The sequence below is a fragment of the Papio anubis genome, chromosome 15, assembly GCF_008728515.1.
Source record: "Papio anubis isolate 15944 chromosome 15, Panubis1.0, whole genome shotgun sequence".
Lineage (NCBI taxonomy): Eukaryota > Metazoa > Chordata > Mammalia > Primates > Cercopithecidae > Papio > Papio anubis.
In genome coordinates, this window is record NC_044990.1 from 35,009,639 (window position 1) to 35,032,247 (window position 22,609).

The window sequence follows — 22,609 nt, forward strand, 5'->3', positions numbered from 1 at the left end:
AAACAATCTTAAATAATTACAAATAATTTTATATAATCAATTTAATGTATAATCAATTCAAAATCCATTAGATCTTTTGCTACAAGTCTGCTTTTACAAAGTCATCTCTTCAGGAAAAATAGTCTTTAAGTTCTTGACTCAGTTGCCTACTTCAGTAATATGGTTGTTGTTCATTGCAGTGATACTAGCTTAAACCGGCTACCTATTCCTTACAATATCAATAACTAAGGGCATTTGTTTATTTCTTTTATATGTATTAATCACATATTAAAATGCATTATGTAAAGAAACATAACTATACTTACATCTAGTTGCTACCTTAGTATTTATTTCTATTTTCTTTCTTATCTATGATTAAAGATTAATCTATTTAAATAACTTTTTTTCTGTAGAATGCATGAATGACAGATTTGGATGATTAGGTAATTTCCAAGAGTTTCTTCCAAATCTGTTCACAGTTACATATTATTGCAATTATAAACACAGCATTGTAATTGGCTAATTAATCTTCTTTGTGAAAGAGGCAAAAGCTTTTCTTCTTTACAGATAACAGACAACTACTAGCAATTTCAATCCACATAAAAATAAACATATATGCAAAACCTATAAGAAAAACAAAAACACTTTTAAAGAGAAAGAACCCTGAAAATGTATAGTTGCACAATTTGTCTTATATAAATTGTTACCATTTTTCACATTCATCAGAAATAATTTATTTTTCATTCACTGTATTTTGCTATGTGCAAATGAAAGAATTCCTTATATTAACAGTAAACATAGTCATAAAACTAACAATCTTATTATTCTACTTCAGCTGGGTTGTTTTGTGTAAAATCCTACTCTTGGAGATATCTGACAATGTTTGGAGACATATTTGGTTGCCACAGCTAGAAGAACTTGGGTGTAGGGTTGGAGTATCACTGACATTTTGTGAGTAGAGGCCAGGAATATGATGAAATATTTACATTGCATGGGATAGTCCCTAAAATAAAGAATTATACAGCCTAGAATATCAATAGAGCCAAGGGAAGGTTAAGAAATCCTGCCCTACTTCATGTTTTCAAAGCTACCATAGACTATTAGACAGAAAAACTGTTTTTGTTTTTGTTTTTCACACCCAGAGACCTCATATTAGATGTCTGGCAGCTAATTGAAAGATGGATGTGGTGCTGAAGATTTTCACTCTTAAAGACAGTATTCAGATCTTATCAGTTCCCATCTGAAACACATGTAAGAAACATATTTCTCAGTTGGTGATTTTTCAAAAGCAAACAGACCTTAACTAGATCAAATAAACAGGTGAATAACGATCAGATTTTGATATTGGAGATTCTGAAAATGAACTTATATATTTCTTTGTCTCAACAAAAACTAATGTATAGGTTATAGCAGTTAGGGTACAGGAAAATTAGGTTATGAAAAAAAAATCTTAATTTTTTTTTCTGTTTTAGTGGACTGCAACTCAGCAAGCCCATCTAGAACATTACTACTTACAGTCAGCTTAACAGGCTAAAGAAATGTATTGTTCTTCAACATCTACAAAAGATAGAACACTAAGGATCCCCAAAGATAAAATCTTTCATACTAACTCATTATAAGGTTTAGCCCCATTCATTATTATACAGGGTATTGATATATGAAAAAAAATAGAAAGAGGAGAGAGAGAGAGAGAGAAATATACTGAAAAGGTAAGAAATGTTCACGGTTCAAAAAACACCAAAAAATTAAAAAAAACAAAAAGACTATATGTATTGCGGAAGCACAGTTTAAGCATGTAGGTTTAATGAAAGATAATGATAAGCGTTCATTTAGGTGAGTTTGCTCTGGAATGTGATGGTGATGGCAAGAAACTGACATATTTTTATGCAAGTTTTTCAGTATTTTTTTCTTAAAATATTGTGCTACTTAATTATTTTTGCATATTGATAAGTTATATGCTACACAAATTCATATAAGACAGACATATGCATTGTTAAACAAAATTAATAACTTTCTGATTTTTTTCTGGATCATCTTAGCATTATTTGTACTATAAATGGCCCATGAGTATAAAAATTAATACTTGTAATACTTTGTTATATTCTAAAATACATAGGTGCTACGTCAAGGGCCTTAGGTAAGACTACTGGCTTCTGGTGAGACTCAGTACATTATCAGCTATGGTGGCTACAGGGCAACATTCTCACTGCTTGAGAAAAGTGGAGGAAAAAGGAAAGGGGGCTTTGTCTTGCACCTTAGGGATCAGTTCAGCCACAGGGATGTAGAGCAGAAAGCAGGTTCTTGAGGTCTTTGATTCCAGGACTTGGCTCTCGGATGGCATTTCTGGATTTGCCGTGGGCCAGAAGGGAGCCCACTCGACTGAAAAGTGAGTCACAGGCCAGACAGCATTCACCACATGCTGACTGAGGAGCCCTTGGGCTGTAAGCAAACATCAGCAGTGGTCTTGCAGTACTCCTCATGAGCCTGAGATGGTTGTGGCCATGGGATGAGGTTCCTCTGACTCTGGAAAGGGAGGGAAGAGTAGGAAGAACTGTGTCTTCTGGTTCGAGCGCCAGTTCAGCCACAGTACAATAGAGCACCAGGTAGACTTCTGAGGTTTTTGACTCCACTCCTTGGCTCCAGGATGGCACCCCTGGACGCCTGGCTTGGTGGAAATTACCACCCTGAAGGGAAGGACATAGGTCTGTCTGGCTTTGCCACCTGCTGATTGTAGGTGGCAATCATAGGTAGTAGCCAGGAAATGGTTATAGCAGGCTTTGGGTGAGACTTAGTGCTGTGCTGGCTTCATGTCTAACCCAGAACAGTCCTAGGGGTGGTGGCTTCAGTGGTGCTTGTGTCACTCCACCACCAGCTCCAGGTGGCTTAAAACAGAAAGGGAAAATCTGTTTGTTTGGAAGAAAGTAAAGGAAGATAACAAGAGTCTCTACCTGGTAATCCAAAGAATTCTTTCAGGTATGTTCCAAGACTATCAAGGGAGTGTGCTGTGAGTCTGAGGGAACCACAGTATTCCTGGGCTTGGGGTCCTCTAATAAACAGATGCAGCTCAGATCACAAAACCTAGGTCCTTTTGAATATCTGGAAACTGTTCCCCCAAAGAATGGGTAAAATCAAGCCCAGACTGCACAGACTATAATAAATACCCAGTTATTCAATGCTCAGATACCAAAGAGCATCTGCAAGTATCAAGATGATCAAGTAAACCATGACCTCACCAGATAAACTAAATAAGTCACCAGGGACCAGTTTTGGAGAAACAGAGATATATGAGCTTTTAGAAAGATAATTCAAAATAAATGCTTTTAAAAAACTCAAATAGGCCAGGCATGGTGGTTCATGCCTCTAATCCCAGCACTTTGGAAGGCTGAGGCAGGCAGATCACAAGGTCAGGAGATCAAGACCATCTTGGCCAACTTGGTGAAACTCCATCTCTACTAAAAATACAAAAATCAGCCGGGCGTTGTGGAGTGTGCCTGTAATCCCAGCTACTCAGGAGGCTGAGGCAGGAGAATCGCTTGAACCAGGGAGTCCGAGGTTGCAGTGAGCCAAGATTGTGCTGCAGCACTCCAGCCTGGCAACACAATGAGATCCATAAAAAAAAAAGAAAAAGAAAAAAAAAACCTCAAATAAATTTAAGATAAGACCTAGAAGAAATTCAGAATTCTATCAGTTATATTTAACAATGAGATTAAAATAATTAAAAAGAGTCAAGCAGAAATTCTGGAGTTGAAAAATGCAGTTGCCATTGTGAGGACTATATTAGTCTTTTAATAGCAGAATTGATCATGTAGAAAAAAGAATTAGTGAGCTTGAAGACAGGCTATTTAAAAATACACTTTCAGAGGACACAAAATAATAATAACAATAAAGAGAAGCACATGTACAGGATCTAGAAAATAGCCTCAAAAGAGTAAATCTCAGAGTTATTGGACTTAAAGGGGAGGTAGAAAAAGAGATGGCATAGAAAGTCTGCTCAAAAAAATAATAACACAGGACTTCCAAAGCCAAAAGAAAGATATCAATATCTAAGTACAAGAACATTATAGGACCTCAAGCAGATTTAACCCAAAGAAGACCACATTAAGGCATTTAAAAATCAAATTCCCTAAGGTGAAGAATAAAAAAAAGGAAAGAAACAACATACAATGAATCTTCAAATGGTTGGCAGCAGACTTTACAGTGGAAACCTTACAACAAAACGTTTACCCCAGAATAGCATATATGGTGAAATTATCCTTCAAACATGAAGGAGAAATAAAAATTTCTGCAGGGAAAAAAAAAAAAAAAAAGCTAAGAATTTCAGTAACACTAGATCTGTCCTATAAGAAATGTTACAGAAGATACTTCAACCAGAAAGAAAAGGACTTTAATGAGCAACAAGAAATCATCTGAAGGTACAAAAGTAACTGGTACAGTAAGTACAGAGAAATGCACAGAATACCATAACACTGTAAGTGTGCTATGTAAACTATTCTTACCTGAAATAGAAAAACTAAACAATAAACCAATTTGAAGTAATATCTACAACAACTTTGCAAGATATAAACAGTATAAGAAGATATAAATAGTAAAAAACAAAACTAAAAAGCACGAGGATGAGATAAAGACATAAAGTCTTTATTAGTTTTCTTTTTTGTGTTTGGTTGTTTATGCAAACAGTGTTAAGATATAATCAGCTTAAAATAATGGGTTTGAATATAGTATTTGTAAACTTAATGGGAATCTCTAACTAAAAAATCAGACTGACACACCCACACTCAAAAGGAAGAAACTAAATCATATCACCAGAGAAAATCACCTTCACTAAAGGAAGACAGAAGAGAAAGACAGAAGGGAGACACGACCACAGAATCACAAGAAAATAAATCAGAAATTGGCAGGAATAAGTTCCTACTTATCAATAACAACATTAAATGTAAAGAGACCAAATTCCCCAATCAATAGACACAGAGTAGCTGCATTGATGAAAAATCAAACCCATTGATCTGTTGCCTACAAGAAACACACTTTACCCAAAAGGACACAAGTAGACTGAAAATTAAGAAATAGAGATTCTATGCAAAGGAAAACCAAAAGAGAGCAGTAGTTACTATTGTAATATCAGAAAAAAAAATAGATTTCAAGACAAAAAGTCTAAGAAGAGACAACAAAGGCCACTGTATAATGACAAAGGGGTCAATTCAGCAAGAGAATCTATAATTTGAAATATATATGCACCCATCACTGGAGCAAAAAGTATATATATTTACTTTATACATAAAGTAAATATGAATAAAGCTAAGAGAAAGACTGCAATACAATTAAAGCTGTAAACTTCAAGTTCACTGTTAGATCTTCCAGACAAAAATTCAACAAGGAAACATCAGGCTTAATCTGCACTATAGACCAAATGGTTCTAAGAGAACCATTTACAGAATATTTCCTTTAATGGCTCAAGAATACACATTCTTTCTGCTAGAACATGAATCATTCTCAAAAATAGATCATATATTAGGTCACAAAACAAGTCTCAAAACATTCAAAATAATATCAAGCATCTTCTCTGACCACACTGGAATAAAACTGGAACTCAATGACAAGATGAACTTTGGAAACCAAACAAATACATGGCAATTATGCAATATGCTCCTGAAAGACCAGTGGATCAATGAAGAAATTAAGAAGGAAGTTGAAAATTTTTTTTTAAAAAAATGGTAATGGAAATGAAACATACCAAAATCTATGGGATACATCAAAAGCAATAATAACAGGGAATTTTTACAGCTATACATGCCAATATCAAAAAAAGAAGAAAACCATTAAATAAACAATTCAACAATGCACCAAAAAGGGCTAGAAAATCAAGAGCAAACAAAACCCAATATTAGTAGAAGAAGAAAAAAATAAAGATCAGAGCATAAATAAATAAAATCAAAGTGAGGAAAATACAAAACATCAATGAAACAAAAAGTCAATTGTTTTGAAAAGTTAAACAAACTAGACAAACCTTTAGAAAGACTAAATGAGAAAAAAAAAAAAGAGGGGATCCAAATGAATAAAATCATTGTTGAAAAAGGAGACATTAAAACTGATGCCACAGATATTCAAAGGATCATAAGTGTCTACTAAGAACAATTATATGCCAATAAATTGGAAAATCTAAAAGAAGCAGTGTAGAGGGAAATTTATAGCACAGAAGCCCCACAAGAGAAAGCAGGAAAGATCTAAAATTGACACCCTAACATCACAATTAAAAGTGCTAATGAAGTAAGAGCAAACACACTCAAAAGCTAGCAGAAGTCAAGAAATAACGAAGATCAGAGCAGAATGAAGGAGACAGAGACACAAAAACCTCTTCAAAAAATCAATGAATCCAAGAGCTGGTTTTTTGAAAGATCAACAAAATTGATAGGCTGCTAGCAAGACTAATAAAGAAGAAAAGAGAGAAGAATCAAATAGATGCAATAAAAAATAATAAAGGGGATATCACCACTGATCCCACAGAAATACAAACTACCATCAGAGAACAATATACACACCTCTATGCAAATAAACAAGAAAATCTAGAAGAAATGGACAAATTCCTGGAAACATAAACCCTCCCAAGAGTAAACCAGGAAGAAGTTGAATCCCTGAATAGACAAATAACAGGCTCTGAAATTGAGGCAATAATTAATAGTCTACCAACCATTTAACTCAGTCATGCCATTTGTGGGTATATATCCAAAGGATTATAAATCATGCTACTATAAAGACACATGCACACGTATGTTTTTTGCGACACTATTCACAATAGAAAAGATTTGGAACCAACCCAAATGTCCATCAATGATAGACTGGATTAAGAAATGTGGTACATATACACCATGGAAAACTATGAAGCCATAAAAAAGGATGGGTTCTTGTCCTTTGTAGGGATATGGATGAAGCTGGAAACCAACATTCTCAGCAAACTATCACAAGGACATAAAAACAAACACCACATGTTCTCACTCATAGGTGGGAACTGAACAATGAGAACTCTTGGACACAGGAAAGGGAACATCACACACTGGGGCCTGTCGTGGGATGGGGGGACGGGGGAGGTATAGCATTAGGAGATATACCTAATGTAAATGATGAGTTAATGGGTTCAGCACACCAACATGGCACATGTATACATATGTAACGAACTTGCACATTGTGCACATGTACCCTAGAACTTAAAGTGTAATAATAATAATAATAATAATAATAATAAATTATTTCAGAAAAAAAAAGAAATGGACAAATTCCTAGACACATAAAACCTACTAAGATTGAACCATGAAGAAGAAATTCAAAACCTGAACAAACTAATAATAAGTAATGAGATTAAAGCCATAATAAAATCTCTCTCAGTAAAGGAAAGCTAGAGACTGATGACTTCATTGCTGAATTCTACCAAACATTAAAAAAGAACAAATACCAATCTTACTCAAAATCATTCTAAAAGATACAGGAGAGAATATTTCCAAATTCATTCTATGAGGCCAGTTACCAAATTAGACAAAGTCACAACAACAACAAATAAGAAAACTGCAAGTCAATATCCCTGACAAATATTGATGTAAAAGTCCTCAACAAAAAAATTAGTAACCAAATTCAACAATAACATTAAAATTATCATTCATCATGAGTAAGTGAGATTTATCCCAGGGATGCAAGGATTATTTATTTTGGCAAATTAATTAACGCAATACCTCATAGCAACAGAATGAAGGACAAAACCCATATAATCATTTCAAATGATGCTGAAATAGCATTTGACAAAATTCAACATCTCTTCATGGTAAAAACCCTTTAAAAGCTGGGTAGCATACCTTAACATAAGAAAAGCCATATATTACAGACTCATAGCTGGTATCATACTGTATGGAGGAAAACTAAAAACCTTTCCTCTAATATCTGCAACACAACAAAAATGCCCTCTAAAGACTGTTATTTCACATGTTACTTGAAGTTTTAGCTAGAGTAATCAGAGAAGAGGAAAAAAAAGATAAAGGTCAGCTAAATTGGAAAAGAAGAATTCAAATTATTTTTGTTTGCAGATTATATAATCTCATATTTCAAAAAACCTAAACTCCACCAAAAAATATTAGAACTAATATATTCAATAAAGTTGCAGGATGGAAACTTAACATACAAAAATCAGTAGCATTTTTATATGCCAATAGTAAACAATCTGAAAATAAAATTTAAATACGTAATCCCATTTACTATAGCCACAAATAATTAAATATCTAGAAATAACCTAGCAAAATAAGTGAAAAGTCACTATAAGGAAAACTATAAAACACTGATCAACACAAAAAATTGAAAAATATTCTATGCTTATGAATTGGAAGAAGCATTTTTAAAATGTCCATACTACACAACACAATCTACAAATTCAGTTCAATCTCTATCAAAATACCAATGACATTCTTCACAGAAGTAGAAAAACAATCCAAAAATGTATTTGGAGCCGCAAAAGAATAGACAAAGCTATCCTAAGCAAAGACAACAAAACTGAAGGAATCATATTATTTCACTCCAAGTTATAACATGGAGCTATAGTAACCAAAATGTTATGGAAATGGCATAAAAACAGACACTTAGACCAATGAAACAGAATACAGAACCTGGAAACCAACACACACATCTACAGTGAGCTCTTTTTTAGCAAAGTTGCCAAGAACATAAATGACAGTCTCTTCAATAAATGATGTGGAGAAAACTGGATATCCATATGCAGGAGAATGAAACTAGACCCGTATCTCTCACCAAATACATTCAGATCAAAATGTATTAAATACTTAAATCTAAGATCTCATATTATAAAACTACTAAAATGAAACATTAGAAAAACTCTGCAGAACATTGAGTCATACCTCATAAGCAGGGGCCACCAAAGCAAAAATGGACAAATAGCATCACATCAAGTTAAAACCTTCTACACAGCAAATAAAATAAACAACAAAAATGTAGAGACAACCCAGAGAATGGAAGAAAATACTTCTGTCAAGGAATTCATAACCAGAATACATAAGGAACTCAAATTACTCTACAGGAAATAGTCTGATTATCTAATTTAAAAATGGGAAAAATAATTGAATAGACATTTCTCACAAAAAAGACACAGTTCACAAAGAAAAACATGAAAAGGTGCTCAAGATTATTGATCATCAGAGAAATGCAAATCAAAACAATAATGATATATCATCTCACCCTAGTTAAAATGACTTATATCCAAAGGACAGGCAATAATAATAAATGCTGGTAGGATGTGGAGAAAAGAGAACCCTCGTACACACTGTTGGTGGGAATGTAAATTAATGCAACCACTATAAAGAATAGTTTGGAAATTCATCAGAAAACCAAAAATTAAGCTACCATATGATTCAACAATCCCACTGCTGAGTATATACCCAAAATAAAGAAATTCAGTATATTGAAGAGATATCTGCACCTCCTATGTTTGTTGCGGCACTGTTTCCAATAGTTAAGATTTAGAAGCAACCTAACTGTCTATCAATATATGAATGGATAAAGAAAATGTACTTATACACCATAGAGTACTATTCAACTATTAAAAAATGACATTCAGTAATTGCAACATGGATGGAATTGAGAGTCATTATTTTAAGTGAAATAAGCCAGGCACAGTAAGACAAACATCACATTTTCTCATTTATTTGTGAGATCAAAATATCAAAACAGTTGAAACCATGGAAATAGAGAGTAGAAGGATGGTTACCAGAGTCTCGGAAGGGTTGTGGGCCGTGGGAGCAAGGTAGGGATGGTTAACAAGTACAAAAAAATTTAATTAGAAAGAATGAATAAGGCTTAGTATTTGATAGCACAACAGGTAACTACAATCAATAATAATTTAATGTATATTTTAAAATACATAAAGAGTATAATTGGATTGTTTGTAACATAAATGACACATGCTTAAGGGAATGGAAACTCCATTTTCCATGATGTGATTAGTACACACTACATGCCCTTATAAAAACATCTCATGTACTCCATAAATGTATAAACCTAATCTGTACATAAAAAATCTTAAATAAAAATTATATAAAACTGTTAAAACTGATAAACAAATGCAGTAAAGTTTCAGGATACAAAATCAACATACAATAATAAACCAATGGCATTTCTATATGCCAAAAGTGTACAGTCTGAAAAATATATTAGGAAAAAATTCCATTTGCAGTAGCTACAAATAAAATTAAATAGATAGGAATTTACTTAACCAAAGAAGTGAAAGATCTCTATAACAAATCTTTAACACATTGATGAAAGATATTGAAGAAGACACCAAAAAATGGGAAGGTATTCCATGTTCATAGATTAGAGAATCAATATTGTTGAAATGTCCATGCTACCTAAGGAAATATACAGATTCGATGTAATGAGTATTTTGATACGTAAATTAGTAAAACTGCTGGGGAGAACAGTTTGGAGTTTTCTCAAACAACTAAAAATAGAGCTTCCATATGAACAGATTCAATGCAGTCTTCATCAAAATACCAATGGCATTCTTCACAGAAATAGAAAAAGCAATCCTAAGGTTTATATAGATTTCTATCATATATACCAATAGCATTCTTCTCAGAAATAGAAAAAAAAAATTCTAAAGTTAATATGGAACTACAAAAGAGCCAGCATATCCAAAACTATCTTTAGCAAAAAGAATAAAACTGGAAAAATAATCAATTGCCTGACTTCAAATTATACTACAGAACTATAATAACCAAAACAGCATGGTACTGGCATAAAAGCAGACATATGGATGAATTAAACAGAATAAAAAATCCAGAAACAAACCACACATCCATAGTGAACTCATTTTTGACAATGATGCCAAGAACATACACTGGTGAATGAAATTTCTCCTCAATATGTGGTACTTGAAAAACTAGATATCCATATGCAGAAGAGAGAAACTAGATGCCTATCTCTCACCATGTAAAAATATCAAATCAAAATGGAATAATGACTTAAATCTAAGATCTCATGCTATGAAACTTCTAAAAGAAAACATTGAAAAAACTCTCCAAGACATTGAACTGGACAAAGATTTATTGAATAATACCCCCACGAGCACAGGCAACCAAAGCAAAAGTGGACAAATAGGATCATATCAAGTTAAAAAGCATCTCCCCAGCAAACAATCAACAAGATGAAAGGTCAACCCACGGAATGGAAGAAAATATTTGCAAACTAACCATCTGACAAAGCTTTAATAGCCAGAATATATGAGGAGCTCAAACAACTTCATGGGAAAAGAAACCTTATAATCCAATTAAAAATGGGCAAAAGATGTGAATAGATATTTCTCAAACTAATATTTACAAATGGCAAACAAGTATATTGAAAACAGGTATATTGAAAATAATCAATATTATTGGTTATCAGACAAATGCAAATCAAAACTACAATGAGATATAATCTCACCCCTGTTAAAATGTCTTTCATGGTAAAGCCAAGTAATAATGAATGCTGCTCAATATGTGCAGAAAAGGGAACGAACCCCGGTGCACTGTTAATAGGAATGTAAATTAGTAAAACTGCTTTGGAAAACAGTTTAGAGGTTTCTCAACCAATTAAAAATAGAGCTCCCATGTTCTCATGTGACCATCAATCCCACTGCCAGGGATATACCCAAAAGAAAGGAGATCTGTATATCAAAGAGATGTCTGCACTCACATGTTTATTATAGCACCATTCGAATACAGTCGCCAAGAGTTGGCAGCAATCTAAGTGTCTGTCTATTAACAGATGAATGGATAAAGAAAATGTAGTACCTATGCACAATGGAGTACTACTCAGCCATTGAAAAATATTAGATCTTATCACTTGCAGTAACATGGATGGATCTGGATGTCATGTTAAGTGAAATAAACCAGCTGCAGAAAGATAAACTTCGTATGCTCTCATTTATTTGTAGGAGCTAAACATTAAAACAATTGAATTCATTGCGATAGAGAGCAGAATGATGGTTACCAGCGGCTGGGATAGGTGATGGATAGGTAATGGGGATGGGTACAAAAATACGTTTAGATAGAATAAGATCTAGCACTAGACAGCATAACAGGTGACTACAGTCAACAATAATTTATTGTACATCTAAAAATAAAAAAAGTATAATCAGATTATTGGTAACACAATAGAAGTATAAATGCTTGATATGATGGATGCTCCATTTACCCTGATGTGATTATTATGCATTGTATGCCTGTATCAAAATATCATACATACCCCCTAAATATGTACACCTATTATATAAGCACAAAAATGAAAAATTTTAAAATAGATAGTAACCTAACTGTGTGTTAAATTTCGTGCATACAAGAATAAATAACCTTATTCTAGAAATATTGACTTGTGAAATACTTTAACTGGTAAAATTTGTAATTCATATTAAAGTATCCCTTATGCTGAGGTGATACATATAAGAGTAAATTAGAATATTTTGGAATCTGCACAGATTATCTCCTGTTGATAGAAAATATAGTTCAAATAAATTTATTTTACATAATCAAAGATATACACACTCATTACCATTAACAATCTTTTAGTTAGCTGAACTCCTACTCAGAATAGCACAATATCTCATTTTCTATTCTGTTGAGCAGATCTTGGATTTAGAAATTAAATTTTAAAGTGTGACTAATGCATCAGAGTCCCAATTCTGCCTGTGTCTCAGACACACATATCATCAGTGTGCTTCAAATTTTTTATATCTAAATATAGCTTTAAATAATTATCTGCAGAAACACTTATTTTTATTTAGTAGAAATTATTGAAAAACAAAGATAAATGATAATACTTTTCTGACTATTGATCTTAAAATTATTTTTGTGGGTACTACGGTTAGGAATTCTTTCATGATATACAGTTAATGTGATGATTTTAAACAGAGAAAAATATTTCATATCATTCTTCCCTTCTTTTCACAAACAAGAGACAGCCAAACTTAAGGGAAATGTCTTTGTTGTTGTTGTTCCCATGCTTTCCTCCAAGTTCTTAGGAATGTCACTTAACTTTTAGTGTTCAGTGTCACACCATCCCTGGAACTCACTGAACTTGGCAGCCTTGGCAAGAATCCTTGACAACTTGTCAAGTCCAAGGCAAATTCATGTAATCTTCCCTCCTAGTAATTAATAATTAATTAATGTTCATTAATCTTTAATGAATGGTGGTTTTAAATAATCTAGTCTTGGAAAAAAAAGAAAAAAATTGTTATTGCAAAAGAAACTTTTGCTCAGGACTTTATCAAGTGAAATAAATACTGGGGCTAATTGCAAAAGTCAATGAAATAAAGCACATAACCATGCACAAAACCAGTGACACTATAATCATAGGACCTCTAAAGAGTTCCTCTTCAGATCAGCTGTAAACTCTTCCTGAGGTCTAAATCACAAAGCACAATTACCTTCCAAAACAACATTTTGATTTCTAGAATGGCAAGTTTTCTCTTAAGAACCTGAGTGGCTTTCTGAAACACTGACTAGCAATCGCTATTATCTACTCTGTCAGAGATAATTTTTCTGGGCAGTAGAAGTCTGATGGAAAAAAAAAAGAGAGGAAGAAAAAAAGGCTGATGAAATCACTTTTAAAAATATGAATCATTAAATATTATTTGTGTTCAGCTTTGTTCTACAGGTATTCACAGTGTCCTGAGTTGTAATGACACTGTGCTGAGTATTTACTTGATGGAGAAAAACTGTAATCACTCTTTCTTGACATTTGAAGAAACGGTGAAAAGAAGAAAAATGTGTGCCTTAGAACTATTGAAACTAATGACACTCCCCAGTGCTGGTGAAATAATGCTACTGCTTATATAGCAGTCATTTCAGAATTTCTCAATGCAGGAAGAAGATAATCCTTTTACAATCACTATGGAAATAACAGAAGAGGTAACTAAGCTTATCATACATATATGAATATGCATCAAGACTTGTAGATACAAATATACAGTTATTCCTATCTTCTCTGGCTAACATCATACACAATGTTATACTGGAATATATAATTCAGTCAGTAATATTGTACTGAACAGAAGGATTAAATCCTTCAGGCTCCTTCTATTGTCTACCTTGCAAATCTTAGCCTATTCAGTTTTGCATTGTAATGTTCACTTTTCCACCTTTGCCAAATGTTTTTTTGGTTGATATCCACCTTCAAAACCCCTACTCTCTGAAAATCTTTCAAAGTCTTATATCTTAAAAATTTACATCAAAATGAAATTATTATTCATAGGTCAATTTAAGAATAGCAATTTCCTCTTTTCATTTTGTTTATCCTCTTTTCATTTCATTTTCCTTCATTTCCTCTTTTCAAATAATAGATAAAAAATAATGTAAAAAATGTCATTTTACCCTATCTAATACATTGCCTTTAATTTTCCTAAAGAAGGTCTTTTTATTGTAATATATATGTGTGTTGTGTCTTTGGGCAAATCTTGTGTGGTATAGAGACAAATAATAGAGTTGAACGAGATTGGTGGTGGTGGTTTTTGTGCTGTGATCTCTGTAGATACTTTCTATATTAATGAATGGAAACCACTTAGTCTTTCTAGATGTCATATCAATTTATGAAATAACAGTAACTCAATAAAATATAAATAATGAAATAGTATAATGTATATTAAAGCACTTGTAGTTTGAGAGGCAAAACAGAAATGATCATTGCACACTTTTCATACATCATTGCTTTACATTGTTTTAAAACTCAACATCAAATTTCCATGGAGTTAGATAAATCATATTAAACATACATCCACTCTAAAATTTAATTTTAATAAATCATGGGTATGAACAAGGAAGCTAGGTTGCTGATTAAGAATTTGTCAATTTTTGTCAAAGGTGATAGAAGCATATTAGCAGCATTTCAAGTCCTGTTTCTATTTTGTATTACTATTAAAGCTAAACAACCTTTGTAAATGTTTATTAGCTATAAATACTTAGGGAAACTGTTGTTTGGTTAAATTAATATGACATATCTATTTTACAGAATAGTAAGTGAATATTCTAAACTTATTGTAAGATTATGAACATACATTGCTTGGGGAAGATGTAACCAAAGAATTTTATTACTAAATGTAGACTAAGAAACAACTTTTTCAATATAACTATGTTGTTGTAAATTGCACATATATATATAAACACTAAAATATGTTATATGAGTGTGATGACAATAATAATTTCATGTTTTTATTTTGCATTTGTACTTATAATTTTTTCACTATGCATAAATATTTATAATGACTAAAACATTAGAAATCAATGGTACATGGAAATATTTAGAGCAAAATATCAACAAATTATTTCTTTTTATTAGGAGTTCTGATATTCTAATATAATCATTCATTGTTAACAACTTTTCTGATGTTTTTAAATTAGAAAAATTAGTAAAAATATTTAAAATATAGTTTTTGAGTCTAAAAGGTATAAATAACTGGGAGATTATGTGAATTCACTTGTAAAAATCTTGAAAGCTTTGGAGTGAGAACTGAAAATACAGGCATAGTTCTAACCAATTTGTATTTGCATATACACTGAACAAAATTTATTACACATTAATCAATAAGCCATATAAATAGCAATCAAGGCACTAGAGAAATAACACACCTTTGTAAATAAAGGCATTTAAGAAGACAATTCTACTTGTATTGCCTTTTCTTGTGTGCACATTATTTCTTATTTTAAATTAGAAGCTTTTCAGAGAGACATATTGGTCTAGTATTTCCATCTTCCATTAGGCCTGCCCCATTGCTTTGTATCTGTAAGATAGTCAATTACACTGTAATTGGTTGTCTTTTTATGATTTCCTTTTTAAAAAATTCTTATGTACTTAATCAGATACTTTTACATAAATATAATTAAAATAGAAGAATTTTCGAATTTGTCTCTGAGGTCACAATCTAAGAAAGAAATAATAAACAGACCCAGGGATCCTTTATTCTAAGATCCTGAATTACTATTTTTTTCTAACCATGAAAAAATAATCATGTGTTGTCATCTCTCATGGTAAAATAAAATATTTGTCTTTTGTTTGTAACAAAAATAAAACATAATTTTCTGTGCCAAACAACTGCTTACATGTTTAATTGTTTTTATACATATTGTAATATTTGATCCTTATATAATCATTGTCAGCTAGACAGGACAGGTGCTACTGGCTCTATTTTTTTAATGAGAAAACGAAAAGATTATATGATTGAGGTAAGAGTTCTTATCTCTTCACCTATAAGAAATTTGTAGTTATTACAGACTTACACTCTTTCTTCAACTGCAGTAGCTTGTGGATATTACTTGTGCCACTGTTAACAGATATTTACATTTTATTACTCTCTCAAAATTAATTATAGATCATTTTATATGATAAATTGAATACGATTACAATGTTGAATCTTACATGACTATTTGAATTGAGAGGCTTATTGTCAATGCTAGAAATGAAATACATGAATCATTTTGTAAGATAAATTAAATCCTAAAGCCACATCAAATTTTATAATGTAAATTGAGCTGAGGGATTAAAATGAAACTGTAAATATTATAATCAAAATAATATTTTACCTATTCATTTATTTATATGTGCATTCTTATAAATCATAATTACAAGTATACTTTTTAGGAACTTGGTCCATTGAACAAAGTAATAGGTAATACTGATATGCGGAGAATAATAATGAATATTATTAACTACTTTCACAACAGATAGATCACTGTTTAGAAGTTGGGGAATAAGATTAAGAAATACAAGGAAAATAATAATTTAAAAAATTCAGAGTTTTGCATCCTCTATTTACAGCATTGTGTCTTTCCTTTGTTAAATTGGAAGATAAAATCAAGAGAACAGAAAGCTTTAAAACAAATATTGCCAAATAAAGACAGAAAAGTAAAAGAAAGATGTCATAACATGACTAAATTTCTTGAGGAACTTTAAATATAAGATTCCTCATATTTTTATTGTATATACTAGAATTTATCTTAAATTGAGACGGTCTAATAAGTTTGACCTTAAAATTATATCCCTAAGGCATCCATATACAATTCTGCTATTTTTTTTCTTTTTATGTGATCACATTGGTTTTGTGTAAAACATTAAAATATGACATAAAGTATCTATTTTTACTTTTATTGGAAAGATTATAATTTAAATATGGATGGGGGTGGGCTACGCTGTGTTGCACCTGGGGACCTCACAGGGACAGAAACTCTGGGAGCCTGGAGGTAGGACACGTAAGGAGTTCTCCCAGTAGCCCCAACTCTGGGGGCATCCTCACCTCCCCTGTATGTAACCGTGTGCCTGGCACTGCTCCTGTCTCACCTTTTGCCTCCTGCTAGCAACACCATAAGCCTGGCGGGCTCCTTCTGCAGGTAGAGAAATGTCTGCACAGGGCATTATACTCAATCCGGATCCAAAGGGCACTGTTCCCAGAAGCACGTCCTAAGAATCAGCAGAACAGTCATTGCACTGAAAATAGCTTTCACCCTCACCTGAACTAAAGGTTCAAGATCATGTGTGATTTTTTTTTTTTTTTTTTGATCATGTGTGATCTTATTTCTTGCAATTTAAAATAAAGACAAAGACAGCGGCCAAAGAGAAAGCAGATTGATTTCTTCCCGGAAAAGGCCTCCATCTGAGCTGCACCCACCGAGACTGCCACTCAAAGGTAGTGGGTCAGCGGATCAATGAGCGACTGACTGATCTCCAGTCTGCAAAGTCTCAAAATGAGGTCCTGAAACAGGTTCAGGAGGTCCTGTAGCAAAAAGCTTCAAAGTGCTGGTCTCTGATGCAAGGTCAACTTGACCTGAAAAAAGCAATGAATTCAATATGGTTGCTCTTGAATGAAAATATATCCCTGATCTGAAAATGTATTCCTTTTTTCCTAGTTCAAGTTTTAAATAAAAATGAGTGGACCAATATGTCATTATACAATAAGTGAATCAATGTGTCCTGAGAGGAAAACCGAATTTTAGAATTATTTTTGCATTGTCACTCATGTAGTTACAATTATTATAATTTTGCCACAAGACAGTTAAGCAGAGGTTAGACACTGCTTGGAGTTCAGGAGTTTTTTTTTTTTTTTTTTTTAATTATTAAATATTTATTTTAAATTCAAGAGTACACATGCAGGTTTGTTATTATAGCTAAACTGTGTCATAGGGATTTGTTGTACAGATTGTTTCATTACCTAGGTATTAAGCCTAGTACATATTAACTATTTTTTCTGATCCTCTCCCTCCTCCCAGCCTCCTCCACTCTAGAGTAGGCCCCAGTGTGTGTCTTCCTTGATGTATCCATGTGTTCTCATCATCAAGCTCCTACTTACAAGTGGTAACACGCAGTATTTGGTTTTCTTATCCTGAGTTAGTTTTCTGAGGATAATAGCCTCCAACTCTATCCACGTTACTGCAAATGACATGATCTCATTCTTTTTTATGGCTGCATAGTATTAAATGGTGTATATGTACCATATTTTCTTTATCCAGTCTATCATTGATGGGCATTTAGCTTGATTCCACATCTTTGCTATTTGATTTCACAAGGTTTTACATGTACTTATGTGTGTGTCTATGTAAGGCCTATGAAACTCAGATATTCAAGTGATGAAATTTCATAGAACTATATATTTTAAATATATATAGATTATATATTTATAATAATCTACAAATAATCTACAAATAATCTACAAATAATCGTGAATCTTCTCCTTCTCCTTCTCCTTCTCCTCCTTCTTCCTCCTCTTCCTCCTCTTCCTCCTCTTCCTTTCTTCTTCCTTTCTTCTTCCTTTCTTCTTCCTTTCTTCTTCCCTTCTTCTTCTCTTCTTCTTCTCCTTCTTCTTTCTTTCTTTCTTTCTTTCTTTCTTTCTTTCTTTCTTTCTTTCTTTCTTTCTTTCTTTCTTTCTTTCTTCCTTTCTTCCTTTCTTCCTTTCTTCCTTTCTTCCTTTCTTTCCTTTCTTTCCTTTCTTTCCTTTCTTTCCTTTCTTTCCTTTCTTTCCTTTCTTTCCTTTCTTTCCTTTCTTTCCTTTCTTTCCTTCTTTTCTTTCTTTCTTTCTTTCTTTCTTTCTTTCTTTCTTTCTTTCTTTCTTTCTTTCTTTCTTTCCTTTCTTTAACTTTCTTTCTTTCTTTCTTTCTTTCTTTCTTTCTTTCTTTCTTTCCTTCCTTCCTTCCTTCCTTCCTTCCTTCCTTCTTCCCTTCCTTCCTTCCTTCCTTCCTTCCTTCCTTCCTTCCTTCCTTCCTTCCTTCCTTCCTTCCTTCCTTCCTTCCTTCCTTCCTTCCTTCTTGACAGAGTCTTGCTCTGTTGCCAGCCAGGCCTGAGTGCAGTGGGATGATCTGGCTCATTACTACCTCCACCTCACAGGTTCAGGCAATTCTCCTGTCTCAGTCTCCCAACTAGCTGGGATTACAGGCACATGCCACCATGCCCAGTTAATTTTTGTATTTTTAGTAGAGATGGGGTTTCACCTTGTTAGACAGGATAGTCTTGGTCTCTTGGTTTCATGATCCACCCACCTCGGCCTTCCAAAGTGCTGTGATTACAAGTGTGAGCCCCTGTGCCCGGTCAATCGTGACTTTTTTTTTTTTTTTTTTTTTTTTTTCTGAGCTGGAATCTTGCTCTGTCACCCAGCTGGAGTGCAGTGGTGTGATCTCAGCTCACTGCAACCTCTGCCTCCCAGGTTCAAGCGATTCTCCTTTCTCAGCCTCCCCAGTAGCTGGGACTACAGGTGCGTGGACCACGTCCGGCTAATTTTTGTATTTTTAGTAGAGATGGGGTTTCACCATGTTGGCCAAAATGTTCGCCATCTCCTGACCTTGTGATCCATCTGCCTCAGACTCCCAAAGTGCTGGGATTAGAGATGTGAACCACCGTGCCCAGCCCGTGATTTTTTTTTTTTTTTTTTTAATCAGGTTATTTTCATGCTGTTGAGTTGCTATAATGGTACAATGGTGGTCACCAGGGACTGATTGAGGGTACAGGAGTGTTTGGAGAAATATTCATTAAAAGATAACAAAATTTCAGTTAGATAAGAAGAATAATTTCAAGAGATCTATTGTGTAACATGATGAATATAGTTAATAATATATTACAGTCTGGAAAAATGTTGACAGTGAATGTAAAGTACTCTTAGTACAAAATGAAAACTATATGAGATAATGCATATGTTAATTCGCTAAATTTAGTCATTCCACATCATATATATACTTCAAAACACCATATTGTACACAACAAACATATCAAATGTTATCTGCCAATTTTAAAGATAAAAATATATCCTCCCAAATTAGTTTATACAAATAATGTAAAGAAAATGAAATTTGATTTAAAACTACTGAAATAAAGCATAATAATTATGCTAAATTTTTGACTTATTTGGTGTGAGATAGGAATTATATTTAATGCTAAATAGGCTATAGTTACTTATGTTGAGATAATTACTCTGTATTACACTAGGAAGTAAAGCACTAACTTTTGTTGGATCAACATTATGGTTGCTGATTACAATTAAAGCAACCCGGTACATAATGTAAAAGAGAATTATGTAAAATAAATAATTTGTGATGTTAAAAATTCAGCATAAATTTTGTCACCCTTCACCAAATCTATTTGCCAATCAGAGACTGCATATCATATCCTAGATCTCATTTGACAATATTTTGCTATAGGAAAATATATTAAGTTTTCTATTACAAGTTTAGTAGTATGAGTGAGAATTTCTGGAAAGAAAGAATTTGAAGAGAAAAATTGAATGGAAAATGAACATGAAGTGCCAGACATTGATTACTCTAACAAAAGAACCAAATTAACCAAGGTTGTATCTTTGTAAATCAAAGATTTGTATGTTATTCTAACCATGGCATGTGATTGTTTTGTTTTTGGAGAGGGTAACAGAAAAAATTAATGTCTTAGTGTCTATGATTTATTTACATACCTAAAACTATCCCTGGAGTCAAGTCTATTCCAAAAATCATGTAAGAATATTTGGTGTTTCTATAAGCGATGTATGTATTTGCTCCCCTCCAGGCCTGTGCTGATGTCTCCCCAGCGTCTTTCTGATAGTCTGAAGCAAAATCAACTTTAGACCTTTCAGAGAGCTCATTATTCCCTGACATCTTGGATCCTTGTAAGATTCCAGATTCTTGTTTCTTTTTCTCGTTCTGTTGCCCGGGCTAGCGTGTAGTGTCACAATCACAGCTCACTGCAGCCTCAACTTCCCAAGCTCAAGTGAGGCCCCCGCCTGAGCTTCCCAAGTAGCTGGAATCAGAGGTGCCTGCCATCACACCTGGTTAAATTTATTAAGATTTCAGTTTCTTTATAATAGTTTTTCTGCAGCTTTTATATTGTGGAAAAGAATAAAATTATTGTTTCTTATTTTATTGTCTTGAATATCTTCTAGAGGTTACTTTGTTATCTTCTGTCATAAGAGATGCTGTCAAAAATGATAATGATTTCATTTTATCTCATTTCTAACTCAGTTGACATCATTGTCTGGAGGCCAAAGAAAATTAACTTTTTCTTTAAAATCTAATGATTTTACCATGGTATTTCTGTTGGACTTCTGGGTCATTTTCCCTCATAATAGTTTGCTTTTTCATTATGTATTTTCCGGTAATATTTTATTTCAGAATAATTTTATTGAATCATAGTTTGTAGGACTTGTTCTCTTCCATTGCATTATTTTTTTTCCATGAATATTCCTATGTAAACATGTTATGTGTCTATTTTGTGTCTCTTTCAATATATTCTCTTTTTGAATAATCCCTTTTTCCTTTTATTTCTAATTGACTTAATAATTGTACGTAATATATGGGGTGCAGTGTGATAGTTTAATGTGTATACAATATGTAATGATCAAACCAAGGTACTTAACATATCTATCATCTCAAACATTTTTGATGTTGTGAACATTCAAAATCCTTTATTCTAGTTTTTTGAAATATACAATACATTATAGTTAACCATATTCACCCTATAGTGCTGCACAACACCAGAACCCAGTCGTCCTATCTAGCTGTAACTTTGTATCATTGATCTTAGCCAAAGGGCCAAGAAGTGATAACTTTGCATCATTTAACCAATCTCTTCTCATTCCCCTCCCCCTACCCTTCCCAGACTCTACATGATTCTACTCTTCCTTTCCATGAGCTCAAAATATTTTTTTAGCTTCCACATATGAGTGAGAATATGTGGTTTTGGAGCAGGAGTAGCAATGAGAGAGGAGCCCCCAATTTTAAGGAAAATATGTAAATTGGAAAATATGTGTGTATGTTTATAAGATAATAAAAAAGAACAGACAGGAAGAAGTTGAAGACATGGGAGAAATGCATAATAGTTATCCAAGTCAAATTCGTGATGATGAAAGGAGATGGTTATGAGAGCTCAGAAATCGGGCCTGTGGGTCTTAAATAGGAGGAGCCATCACGTCAGAGTTTGAAGAAAAGGCAGTATGAATGTGCATATGTGTACATAAATTTGCAGAAAGGATCAATACTTTGAAATAGTTTATACTTAATGGCTAGACAATAAGATCATCTAAATGATATGTTAGTGAAGAGGGATGGATAGATAAGGAGAATGATGAAGATTCTGAGTAACGTACATGTAAATA